Below are 12,380 nucleotides of genomic sequence, written 5' to 3'. Positions count from 1 at the left end.
TGAAGTTACTGTGAAAAGCCCCTAGTCGCCACATTCCGGCGCCTGTCCGGGGAGGCTGGTACGGGAATCAAACCGTGCTGCTGGCCTGCTTGGTCTGCTTTAAAAGCCAGCGATTTTAGCTGAGTGAGCTAAACCAGCCCCTATTTGGTTAATAATAATCTTTATTGTCACAAGTAGGCGTACATTAACATTGCAATGAAGTTACTGTGATAGCCCTAATCGCCACATTCCAGCTCCTGTCGGGTACACAGAGAAAGAATTCAGAGTGTCAAAATTACCTAACAGCATGTCTTTCGGGACTTGAGGGAGGAAACCGGAGCAGCTGGAGGAAACCCACATAGACACAGGGAGAACTTGCACACTCCACACAGACAGTGACCTGTGGTGGTATGATTAACATAGCTGCCTGCCATTGGTGCAGAACACCGGCTTACCATTGGCCCTGGTCGGTCATGTGCCTCTCGACCGATTGGTTGAGACCAGTCATGTGACGGCGCCCCGATTGGTCGAGAGGCTGAGTTAACCCCGCCTCCAGGGCGAGGTATAAATACCCAGTACGCCCGGCGGTCGTCCATTTACTGTAGTCGACCGCAGGGCTAACATCTAGCTTATTAAAGCCTTACTTTTGTACAGCAACTCGTCTCGCGTTCAATTGATGGTTCATCAATTTAATAAGCTAGAATTTTGAAGATGGAGCTCCGGATCAAGCCCGAATGCCTCCGCATCAGCCCGCACACTCAGAACGCTTCAGAAATCTTTCAACATTGGCTGGCATGTTTCGATGGTTACCTGGCGTCCGCAAACAGCCCCCCCACCATGGCACAGAAGCTTCATATCCTCCACTCCAGCCTACGTGATGATAGCGGAGGAAAAAGATTACAACGCGGCCATGGATAAGCTGAAAGGACAGTTTCTTAAACCGGTAAACAGAGTATTCGCCCGACATCTGCTGGCTACCAGACAACAGCTCCCCGGTGAGTCATTAGATGAATTTTACCAGGTCCTCGCTGTCCTGGGGAGGAATTGCAACTGCCTCCAAGTTTCAGCCACGGAGCACATGGAACTTCTGATTAGAGATGCTTACGTGGCTGGGATGCAGTCTGCCTCTATCCGCCAGCGGATGCTGGAGAAAGACGACCTCAGCCTAACTGAGGCACGGACTCTCTCCACCTCCCTGGAAGTCGCCGTTTTAAACGCCCGCACCTATGTCCCCAGCACCCTGGGCCTCCTGGCACGCTTTCCCACCACCATCCGCCGCTCCCGACCCCCCTCAGGCCTGTGCCGCGGGACGCCCCGACAAGTCCGCGGGGCCCCGCTGCTATTTCTGTGGGTTCGCTAAACACCCTCGCCCACGCTGCCTGGCCCGCTCCGCTCTCTGTAAGAGCTGCGGGAAGAAGGGCCACTTTTCGACGGTCTGCCAGGCCAAATCGGTCGCTGCTGTGACGCGCAGCGACCGGGGATCCCCCCATCCGGGCCTTTTCGGGCCCTTCCAGCACACTGCGCCAATCTCTCCCCCCCCGCCCCCAGGCCCCTGCGCGCCTCTCTGCCCCCGCTCTCAGCCGCTCCGATCGGCCCGCCGGCACCGCTAACCCTGCCCCCAGAAACCACGAGGGCCCCGCGGGCACCGCCATCTTGGGCCCCGGACGCCTCTTGCGGGTCCTGGGCGCCGCCATCTTGAGGCGCCGACTCCACGTACGGGTCCTGGGCGCCGCCATTTTGGGGCCCCGATTCCACGTGCGGGTCCTGGGCGCCGCCATCTTGGGGCCCCGACTCCACGTGCGGATCCTGGGCACCACCATCGTGGACTGGCACACAAAATTCTGCCAGCACCTACTCGGCCGACAACGACTACGACGATGGTTCTTCTCCACGGCTCGCGGCCATTCAACTCGACCAGTCACGGACACGCACGCTCGCGAAAACAACGACGCTGATCCACCTCAACGGCCACGAGACGGGCTGCCTGCTGGACTCCGGGAGCACGGAAAGCTTTGTTCACCCTGCCACGGTAAGACGCTGCGCGCTCCCTGTCCATCCTGTAAAACACAAAATCGGGTTAGCCTCAGTTTCGCACTCCGTCCGCATCACCGGCTGCTGCATCGCGGACCTCACGGTCCAAGGGAAGGTTTTTTAAAATTATTAACTCCTTGTCCTCCCTGATCTTTGCGCACCGACACTCCTAGGACTGGACTTTCAGTGCAACCTGCAGAGCTTGACCTTCCAATTCGCCGGCCCTATCGGCCCCCCCTCACTGTCTGTAGCCTCGCGTCTCTCAAAGTGGACCCCCCCTCCTTGTTTGCTAATCTCACCCCCGATTGCAAACCCGTCGCCACACGGAGCAGACGGTACAGCTCCCAGGACCGGACCTTCATCAGATCCGAGGTCCAGAGGTTGCTGAAGGAAGGGGTCATCGAGGGCAGCAAAAGTCCCTGGTGAGCCTAAGTGCTGGTGGTCCGGACTGGGGAGAAAAACCGGATGGTCATCGACTACAGCCAGACCATCAACAGGTTTACGCAACTGGACGCGTATCCTCTCCCCCATATTTCCGCCATGGTAAACGATTTCGCGAAATACAAAGTCTTCTCCACTGTGGACCTCACGTCCGCCTATCACCAGCTCCCCATCCGCGCGAGTGACCGTAAGTACACCGCGTTCGAGGCAGATGGGCGCCTCTACCACTTCCTTAGGATTCCATTCGGTGTCACAAATGGGGTCTCGGTCTTCCAACGGGAGATGGACCGAATGGTCGACAAGTACGGATTACGGGCTACCTTCCCATACCTCGATAATGTCACCATCTGCGGACACGACCAGCAGGACCATGACACCAACCTCCGGAAATTTCTCCAAACCGCAAAACTCATCAACCTCACATACAATAAGGATAAGTGCGTGTTTAGCACCGACCGTCTAGCCATCCTCGGCTACGTAGTGCGTAACGGAGTGATAGGCCCCGACCCTGAACGCATGCGCTCCCTGACGGAACTCCCTCTCCCCAATACTCTCAAATCCCTCAAACGCTGCCTGGGGTTCTTCGCTTACTACGTCCAATTACGCCGATAAGGCCCGTCCCCTCATTCAAACCACGACCTTCCAGCCGTCAACAGAGGCCTGCCAGGCCTTTAGCCGCATCAAAGCGGACATCGCAAAGTCCACGATGCGCGCCATCGACGAGTCCCTCCCCTTCCAGGTCGAGAGCGACGCATCAGAAGTAGCTCTGGCGGCCACCCTGAACCAAGCGGGCAGACCCGTGGCCTTCTTCTCCAGAACACTCCAGGCTTCCGAACTCCGCCACTCCTCAGTGGAAAAGGAAGCCCAGGCCATAGTCGAAGCTGTGCGACATTGGAGGCACTATTTGGCCGGCAGGAAGTTTACCCTCCTCACAGACCAACGGTCAGTGGCCTTCATGTTCGATAATGCACAGAGGGGCAAGATTAAGAATGACAAGATCTTACGGTGGCGGATCAAGTTGTCCACGTACAACTATGAGATCTTGTATCGTCCTGGGAAGCTCAATGAGCCTCCTGATGCCCTGTCCCGCGGTACCTGCGCCAGCGCGCAGATAGACCGCCTCCGCTCCCTCCACGCGGATCTCTGCCATCCAGGGGTGACCCGTTTCTACCATTTCATAAAGGCCCGCAACCTGCCTTTCTCCATCGAGGAAGTCAGGACAGTAACCCGTGACTGCCACATCTGCGCAGAGTGCAAACTGCACTTCTACCGCCCCGAGTGCGCACATCTGATCAAAGAATCCCGCCCCTTCGAACGTCTCAGCATTGACTTCAAGGGGCCCCTTCCCTCTAGCAACCGCAACATTTACTTCCTGACGGTAATCGACGCATACTCCCGCTTCCCCTTCGCCATTCCCTGCCCGGACATGACCACATCGACCGTCATTAAGGCCCTCCTCTCCATCTTCTCCCTGTTCGGCTACCCCGCATACATACATAGCGATCGGGGGTCCTCATTTATGAGCGACGAGCTGCGTCAATTCCTGCTCACCAGGGGCATTGCCTCTAGCAGGACGACCAGCTATAACTCTCGGGGTAACGGACAGGTCGAGCGGGAGAATGGCACCATCTGGAAGACCATACTACTGGCCCTCCGGTCCAGAGATCTCCCTATTTCCCGATGGCAAGAGGTTATCCCCGATGCCCTATGTTCTATCCGCTCACTCCTCTGTACCACAACAAATCAGACACCTCATGAACGTCTTCTTGTTTTCCCCAGGAAGTCGTCCTCCGGATCCCCTCTCCCGACGTGGCTGGCCGCCCCCGGACCCATCTTGCTCCGGAAGCATGTGCGGGTGCACAAGTCCGACCCGTTGGTGGAACAAGTCCAGTTACTCCACGCTAACCCGCAGTATGCGTACGTGGAGTACCCCGATGGTCGGCAGGACACGGTCTCCCTCCGGGACCTGGCACCCGCCGGCGTGCGGCCTTCCTCCCCTTCACCACAGACCCCCCCTGTTTTTTTTTCACCCAGCGCCCCACCCAGGCCACCCCTTCCCCATCCATGGCGTCTCCACCACCAGCCCGGGTGACGGAGACAGTTCAAGGACCATCGCTCCTGGACTCCAGGACATCAGCGGAACCACCACCATAGGCTGAACCAGCGTCACCAACTCCACTGCGGCGGTTTGCCAGGATGTCAAGGGCAACGAAAAGGCTGATCGAGTCTATTTAATTTTCAACAACATCATGGACCTTGTATGGACAATATGTACTATTATTAAATGTCTGGGCCAGTGGGAAGCCAAACTTTTTTTTCCCTTCTCTGGCCACTACTCATACCACCAGTTCTCCCCCCCCCCCCCCCCCCCCCCCCCCGGGCTTCTTTCTCCGCAAGGGGTGAATGTGGTGGTATGATTAACATAGCCGCCTGCCATTGGTGCAGAATACCAGCTTACCGTTGGCCCTGGTCGGTCATGTGCCTCTCGACCGATTGGTTGAGACCAGTCATGTGACGGCTCCCCGATTGGTCGAGAGGCTGAGTTAACCCCGCCTCCAGGGCGAGGTATAAATACCCAGTACGCCCGGCAGTCTTCCATTTACCGCAGGTCTAACATCTAGCTTATTAAAGCCTTACTTTTGTACAGCAACTCGTCTCGCGTTCAATTGATGGTTCATCATGACCCAAGCCGGGAATCGAACCTGGGACCCTGGAGCTGTGAAACAACAATGCTATCCATAGTGCTACCGTGCTGCCCGAGGGGAAGGGCATGATTGGCAGCTGAGCATTGGAGGATATAGATGCTGCAGGAGAGATAGATGGGGGATGTAAAAGGGGTGGGGGAGTAGCATTACTGGTCAAGGAGAATATTATAGCCGTACTGCGGGAGAACACGTCAGAGGGCTCATACAAAAAGTCAATCTGGGTAGAGCTCAGGAACAGGAAGGGAGCAATCACAATGTTGGGCATTTATTACAGGCCCCCAACTGCCAGCAAGAGATAGAGGAGCTGATAGGTAGACAGATTTTGGACAGGTGCAAAAGTAACCGGGTTGTTGTGGGAAGGGATTTTAATTTCCCCAATATTGACTGGGACTCACTTAGTGCTAGGGGCTTGGATGGGGCAGAGTTTGTAAGGTTTATCCAGGAATGCTTCTTGATGCAATATGTAGATAGTCCAATTGGGGAAGGGGCAGTACTGGACCCGGTATTGGGGAATGAGCCTGGATAGGTGGCTGAGGTTTCAGTAGGAGAACATTTTGGGAGTAGTGGCCACAATTCCGTATGTTTTCGGGTTCTTTTGGATAGGGTTGAGAGTAACCCTCACGTTAAGATGCTAAACCGGGGAAAGGCAAATTACGATAACATTAGATAGGAATTGAAGAATTTGGATTGGATGCGGCTGTTGGAGGGTAAATCAACATCGGACATGTGGGAATCTTTCAAGCAACAGTTCATTCGGGTTCAGGAAAGTCACCTTCCTGAGAGAATGAAGGATAAGTGTGGGAAGTTTAGGAAGCCTTGGATAACGAGGGATATTGTGAACCTCGTCAAAAAGAAAAAGGAGGCTTTTGTACCGTCTAGGGGGTGAGGATAGACAAAACCCTTGAGGCATATGAAGAAAGTAGGAAGGTACTTAAGCAGGAAATTAGGAGGCTCGGACGGGTCATTAAAAGATCTTGGCAAGTAGGATTAAGGTGAATCCCAAAGCTTTTTATTCATATGTAAAAAGCAATAGGGTGGCCAGGGAAAGAATTGGACCACTTAAGGACAGTGGGGGGAATCTATGTGTTGAGCCAGAGGAAATGGGCAAGGTACTAAATTAGTACTTTTCCATCAGTGTTCACCAAAGAAAGGGACTTTGTGGAAGATGATTTTTGGGTAGGGTGTGTGGACAGTCTGGATCATATTAACAATGAAAAAGAGGAGGTATTGGGTCTTTTAAAAGACATTAAGGCAGATAGGTCTCCTGGGCCGGATGGGATTTACCCCAGAATACTGTAAGGGAGGCAATTGCTGGGGTCTTGATTGACATCTTTGTATCCTCATTGGTTACAGGTGAGATCCCAGAGGACTGAGAATAGCTACTGAGGTACCGCTGTTTAAGAAAGGTTGCAGGGATAATCCAGAAAACTATAGGCCGGTGAGCTTCATGTCGGTAGTACATAGAACAGCATATTCAGGCCCTTCAGCCCATGATGTTGTGCCGACCATTTATCCTAATCTAAGATCAACCTAACCTACACCCCTTCAATTTATTGCTGTCCATGTGCCTGTCTAAGAGTCGCTTAAATGTCCCTAATGACTCTGACTCCACCACCTCTGCTGGCAGTGTATTCTACACACCCACCACTCTGGTGGGGCAGGTTTAGCTTGAAGGGGCTGGTTTAGCTCACTCAGCTAAATCGCTGGCTTTTAAAGCAGACCAAGTAGGCCAGCTGCACGGTTCGATTCCCGTACCAGCCTCCCCGGACAGGCGCCGGAATGTGGCGACTAGGGGCTTTTCACAGTAACTTCATTGAAGCCTACTCGTGGCAATAAGCGATTTTCATTTTTCATTTCTGTGTAAAGAACCGACCTCTGACATCTCCCCGATACCTTCCTCCAATCACCTTAAAATGATGTCCCCTCGTGACAGCCATTTCCACCCTGGGGAAAAGTCTCTGGCTAGCCACTCTATCCATGCCTCTCATCACCTTGTACACCTCTATCAAGTCACCTCTCTGCCTTCTTATTTAGTGGATAAATTATTGGAGGGAATTCTCAGGGACACGATTTATACCCATTTAGAAACAAATTGAGTCATTAGTGATAGACTAATGGTCTTGTGAAGGGGAGATCGTGCCTCACTAACATGATCGAATTTTTTGAGGAGGTGACAAAGATCATTGATGAGGGGAGGGCAGTGGTTGTTATTTACATGGACTTCAGTAAAGCCTTTGACAAAGTGCCTCATGACAGACTGGTACAAAAGGTGAAGTCACATAGGATCAGAGGTGAGGTGGTAAGATGGATACAGAACTGGCTCGGTCACAGAAGGTAAAGGGTAGCAGTAGAAGAGTGTTTTCTGAAGGGAGGTTTTGACTCGTGGTGTTCCACAGGGATCTGTGCTGAGGCCTCTGTTGTTTGTAGTATACATAAATGATTTGGAGGAAAATGTACGTGGTCTGATTAGTAAGTTCGCGGACGACACCAAGGTTGGTGGAGTGGCAGATAGTGTTGAGGATTGTCAGAGGATACGGCAGAACATAGATAGGTTGGAAACTTGGGCAGAGAAATAGCAAATGGCGTTAAATCTGGACAAATGTGAGGTAATGCATTTTGGTAGGTCGAACAGTGAGGGGAAATATACCGTAAATGGCAAAACTCTTAAGAATATAGGAAGTCAGAGAGATCTGGATGTGCAGGTCTACAGATCTTTAAAGGTGGCAACACAAGTGGACAAGGTAGTCAAGAAAGCATACGGAATGTTTCCCTTCATTGGACGGGGCATCGAGTATAAAAACTGGCAAGTCATGCTACAGTTGTATAGAACCTTGGTCAGGCCACGCTTGGAATATTGCACACAATTCTAGTCGCCAAACTACCAGAAGGATGTGGAGGCTTTGGAGAGGGTGCAGAGAGGTTTACCAGGATGTTGCGTGGTCTGGAGGGTGTTCGTTATGTGGAAAGGCTGAATAGACACGGAATGTTTTCATTAGAAAGACGGAGGTTTAGGGGTGACCTGTCTACAAGATTATTCCCTGTTACTATTTGCCCTAGCTATAGAACCACTAGCTATGGCGCTGAGAGCCTCGAAGAATTGGCGGGTACTGGTTCGGAGGGTTGGAACATTGGGTTTCGCTATACGCGAATGATTTGCTCCTGTACATTTGAGGGAGGTTCTGCAGATCCTAAGGGATTTTGGTACTTTTTCAGGGTACAAACTGAATATGGGAAAGAGCCAGTTGTTTGTGCTCCAGGCCAAGGGGCAGGAGGAGAGACTGAAAGAGCTGCCGCTCAGGATGGTAGAGAAAAGTTTTTGTTACCTGGGTATACAGGTGGCCAGGAAATGGTTGGTTGGTGGAGCAAATGGAAGGGGACTTTAAAAGGTGGGACATGCTCCCACTGTCACTGGCAGGGAGGATGCAGTCCGTGAAAATGACTGTCCTCCCCAGATTTTTGTTTGTCTTTCAGTGCCTCCCCATCTTCATCCCGAAAACTTTTTTTAAGCGGGCGAGTAGGATCATTACAGGCTTTGTGTGGGCGAATAAGACCCCACGAGTAAGGAGATCACTGTTGGAGCACTGTTGGGGGGGTGGAGTGGCGCTGCAGAACTTTCGCAACTACTACTTGGCGTCCACTATAGCTATGATTAGGAAGTGGGTGATGGGGGGGAGGGGGGCGGGCGGCGTGAGAGCAGCTGGATGTGGCGTCATGTAAAGATACTAGTCTGGGAGCTTTGATAACGGCTCCTTTGCCGTTCTCGGCAACCCGTTACTCCACACGCCCGGTGGTGGTGAACTTACTAATTGTTGTATGGTTTTATTGCTTTGAACTTGACCTTGAAACTTGTGGTGGTATCTTAACGATACCTGGTGACTCCAAAGCTAATGAACGAAACAGAGCCAAATTGAGTGTTAAGCACACTCACCCAGAACGATCAACAGTGGTGGCCACACTGCAGATCTGGGGACAGTGGAGGAGATACAAGAAGGTGGAGGGAGCGTCAGTCTGGACCCCGATATGTAACAACCACAGGTTTGTCCCAGGTAGGATGGATGGTGGGTTCCAGAGCTGGCAGAGGGCAGGCATCAGAAGGATGGGAGATCTGTTCCTAGACAGAAGCTTTCCCAGTTTGAAGACGCTAGAGGATAAATTTAATCTGCCGCCAGGAAACGCCTTTAAATATCTGCAAGTACGAGCCTTCCTGAAAAAATAGGTAGTGGCCTTTCTGACGCTGCTGTCACTGATGATACAGGACAGGGAACCTGGGTGCGGGAGGGGAAGGTTTCGCATATCTACCAGGAACTACAGGAGGCGGAGGAAACCCCGATGGAGGAGCTCAGGGGCAAGTGGGAGGAGGAACTAGGTGAGGAGTTGGAAGCGGGTCTGTGGGCAGAGGTCCTGGGCAGGGTTAATTCCTCCTCATCATGCGCCAGGCTCAGTCTAATTCAATTTAAGGTGGTCCACCGGGCACACATGACGGCAGCGAGAATGAGAAAGTTTTTTGGGATAGAAGACGGTTGTATGAGGTGCAAGGGCAGCCCTGCAAACCATGTCCACATGTTTTGGGCATGCCCAGAGCTTAGAGAGTTCTGGGAAGGGTTCGCGAGGGCAATGTCCAAGGTGCTTAACACACAGGTGGTGCCGAGTCCAGAGATAGCGATCTTTGGAGTGTCAGGAGACCCGGGAGTTCAGGGGGCGAAAGAGGCCAACGTCTTGACCTTTGCCTCCTTAGTAACCCGGAGACGGGTTTTATTAATGTGGAGGGACTCGAAGCCCCCGAGTGTAGAGACTTGGGTTAACGACATGGCTGGGTTTCTCAGTCTCGAGAAAATAAATTTGCCTGAAGAGAGTCTACGCTAGGGTTCCCTCGGAGGTGACAGCTGTTCATCGACTTTCTCGGGGAAAATTAAAATGTCAGCAGCAGCAGCAATTCGTTGCGGGGGGGGGGGTGCGGTAGGAGGTGAGTGCTCCATTGGGATGGTGTGGGAAGACTGGGTCGCGTGGGGTAATGTCTATTTAATTGTTATTGTATATTCGCTTTTTTCATTATGTTAATGATCACTCTAGTTTGTTTTGTTATTATTGTTACTATGTTTTATTATGAAAAATTCTGCAAAACCTTAATAAAAATACTTTAAAAAAAAAGAAGTCTACAAGATTATGAGGGGCATGGATAGAGTGGATGGGCAGGCACTCTTTCCCTGGGTAGAGGGGGCAGTCACCATAGGTTTAAGGACCGCGGGGCAAAGTTTAGAGGAGGTGTGCGGGCCTGGATTGCGTTGCCAGGGAAGGGTGTAGAAGATACATTAATGGTGTTCAAAAGGCATCTTGACAAACACATGGATAGGATGGGTATAGCGGGATATGTACAAGGAAGTGCTAAGGTTTTGGCAAAGATTGGTATCTTGACCAGTACAGGCTTGAAGGGCCGAAGGGCCTCTTCCTGTGCTGTATTGTTCTTTGTTTCTGGGTAGTGAAGGGATTAGGGGATGTGGTGAGAAAGGTTTAAGAGATATGGTGGGAAGGATGTCATTTAAGGTAAAAAGGAATGGTGGGGGAAAATTGAGGATTTGGTGCCTGAGATGAAGAATGAAATGGAACAGAGTGATATGGATTGAGGAGTGAGAGTTTGGATCGTTCTATTGATCTTACCTTTGTGTGTAAAATAATTTTACGTTATTGTGGATGGTTGAATTCCAGATATGTGCTAAAATTGTTGGCTTTAGCTTGTGGGAGGGCCGCTACAACCTGGTTGTATGATCTGGCCAACAAAGGGAAATATCTTCTGGATGTTTCTGCTCCTGATCACTGCCCAGTGATGGTCACTGTTAAGCATGTGGATATGTTTGAGGCCAGAACTGGAATGGACTGAAGCGTCACAAGATCAAAATGTCCGTTTCAACTGACTGACTTGGTTCACATTTGGGCAAGTTAGAAAGAAAATTAAATGAAATGAAAATGAAAATCGCTTATTGTGACGAGTAGGCTTCAATGAAGTTACTGTGAAAAGCCCCTAGTCGCCACATTCCGGCGCCTGTCCGGGGAGGCTGGTACGGGAATCGAACTGTGCTGCTGGCCTGCCTTGGTCTCCTTTAAAAGCCAGCGATTTAGCCCAGTGAGCTAAACCAGCCCCTAAGTACATGTATGTGTGCGAATGTTATCTTTGTGGGGTGTGTGTATATATGTATGTGTCGTAGATGAGTGTGTTGTACTTGTTTGGTGCGAGTGTACACAGGTGGGTGTGATTGTTATATCTTTGAGTCTGCCGCAAAGAGAAAAGGTATGGAGGTTGCTGCACTCTGGATTATTACAAACACAATGGGCGCGATTCTCCGCACTCCCGACGGTGCGGAGAATAGCGTGGCTCGTAAAATTTTACGGCCACGCTGTTCCGACGCCCTCCCGCTATTCTCCCCCCCCACCCCCCACGCCCGACTCCCGATACGAATCGCTGCCGCCGTTTTTTTACGGCCGGCAGCGATTCTCAGCTGATGGATGGGCCGAGTTCCCAGCCCTTTACGGCTGTTTTTACGAACGGCAAACACACCTGGTCTGGCCGTTCGTAAAAACGGCCGTAAACTGTCGGTTTTTAAAACCATGGCACCGATTGGCATGGCAGTACCACGGCCGTGCCAAGGGTGCCATGGGCCCGCGATCGGTGCCCACCGATCGCGGGCAGCGGGCCCGATGCCCGCGCACTCTTTGTCCTTCCGCCGCCCCGCAGTATCCATTCGCGGGGCGGCTGAGGGGCATCCCGGCCCGCGCATGCGTGGGTTTCGCACAAATGCGCGATAACGTCATCCGCGCATGCGCGGGTTGGAGTCTTCCAATCCGCGCATGCGCGGCTGACGTTATATGACGCGTCAGCCGGCGCTAACTCTGGCAAGCGGGCTTAACGAAATTCGTTAAGCCCGCGATGCCGGAGTTTACGGCGTCGGGATGCTAGCCCCGACCGGGGACCAGAATCGGTCGGGAAGGGGGGGGGGGGCTGGCGTCAAACCCGCCCGGATTTGACGCCAGCCTTACGATTTCTCCCCATATGGGATAATCGCGCCCAATGTTATTAGCGATGTTGCTCATACAATATAAGAAAGATGGAGAACTGAAGCCCATACAAACACTCTGCTGTCGGCCCTATACATAATGTGACACTTCACCTGCAGGGATATATTCTCTGATACATAACACCCCTCCCCCTTTACTTAATTAGTGCAATGACAA

At 52.1% G+C, this 12,380-nt stretch overlaps 1 protein-coding gene across 4 annotated transcripts in view; it reads right to left on the bottom strand.

Annotated features, from left to right (window-relative positions):
* Positions 1-12,380, bottom strand: part of unc13d (unc-13 homolog D (C. elegans)) — a 495,771-nt gene that overhangs the window by 132,316 nt on the left and 351,075 nt on the right. The gene's annotated exons all lie outside the window — the stretch shown is intronic.

Source organism: Scyliorhinus canicula, chromosome 18 (assembly GCF_902713615.1).
Source record: "Scyliorhinus canicula chromosome 18, sScyCan1.1, whole genome shotgun sequence".
Taxonomy (NCBI): domain Eukaryota; kingdom Metazoa; phylum Chordata; class Chondrichthyes; order Carcharhiniformes; family Scyliorhinidae; genus Scyliorhinus; species Scyliorhinus canicula.
This window is presented reverse-complemented; position numbering and strand designations above follow the sequence as displayed.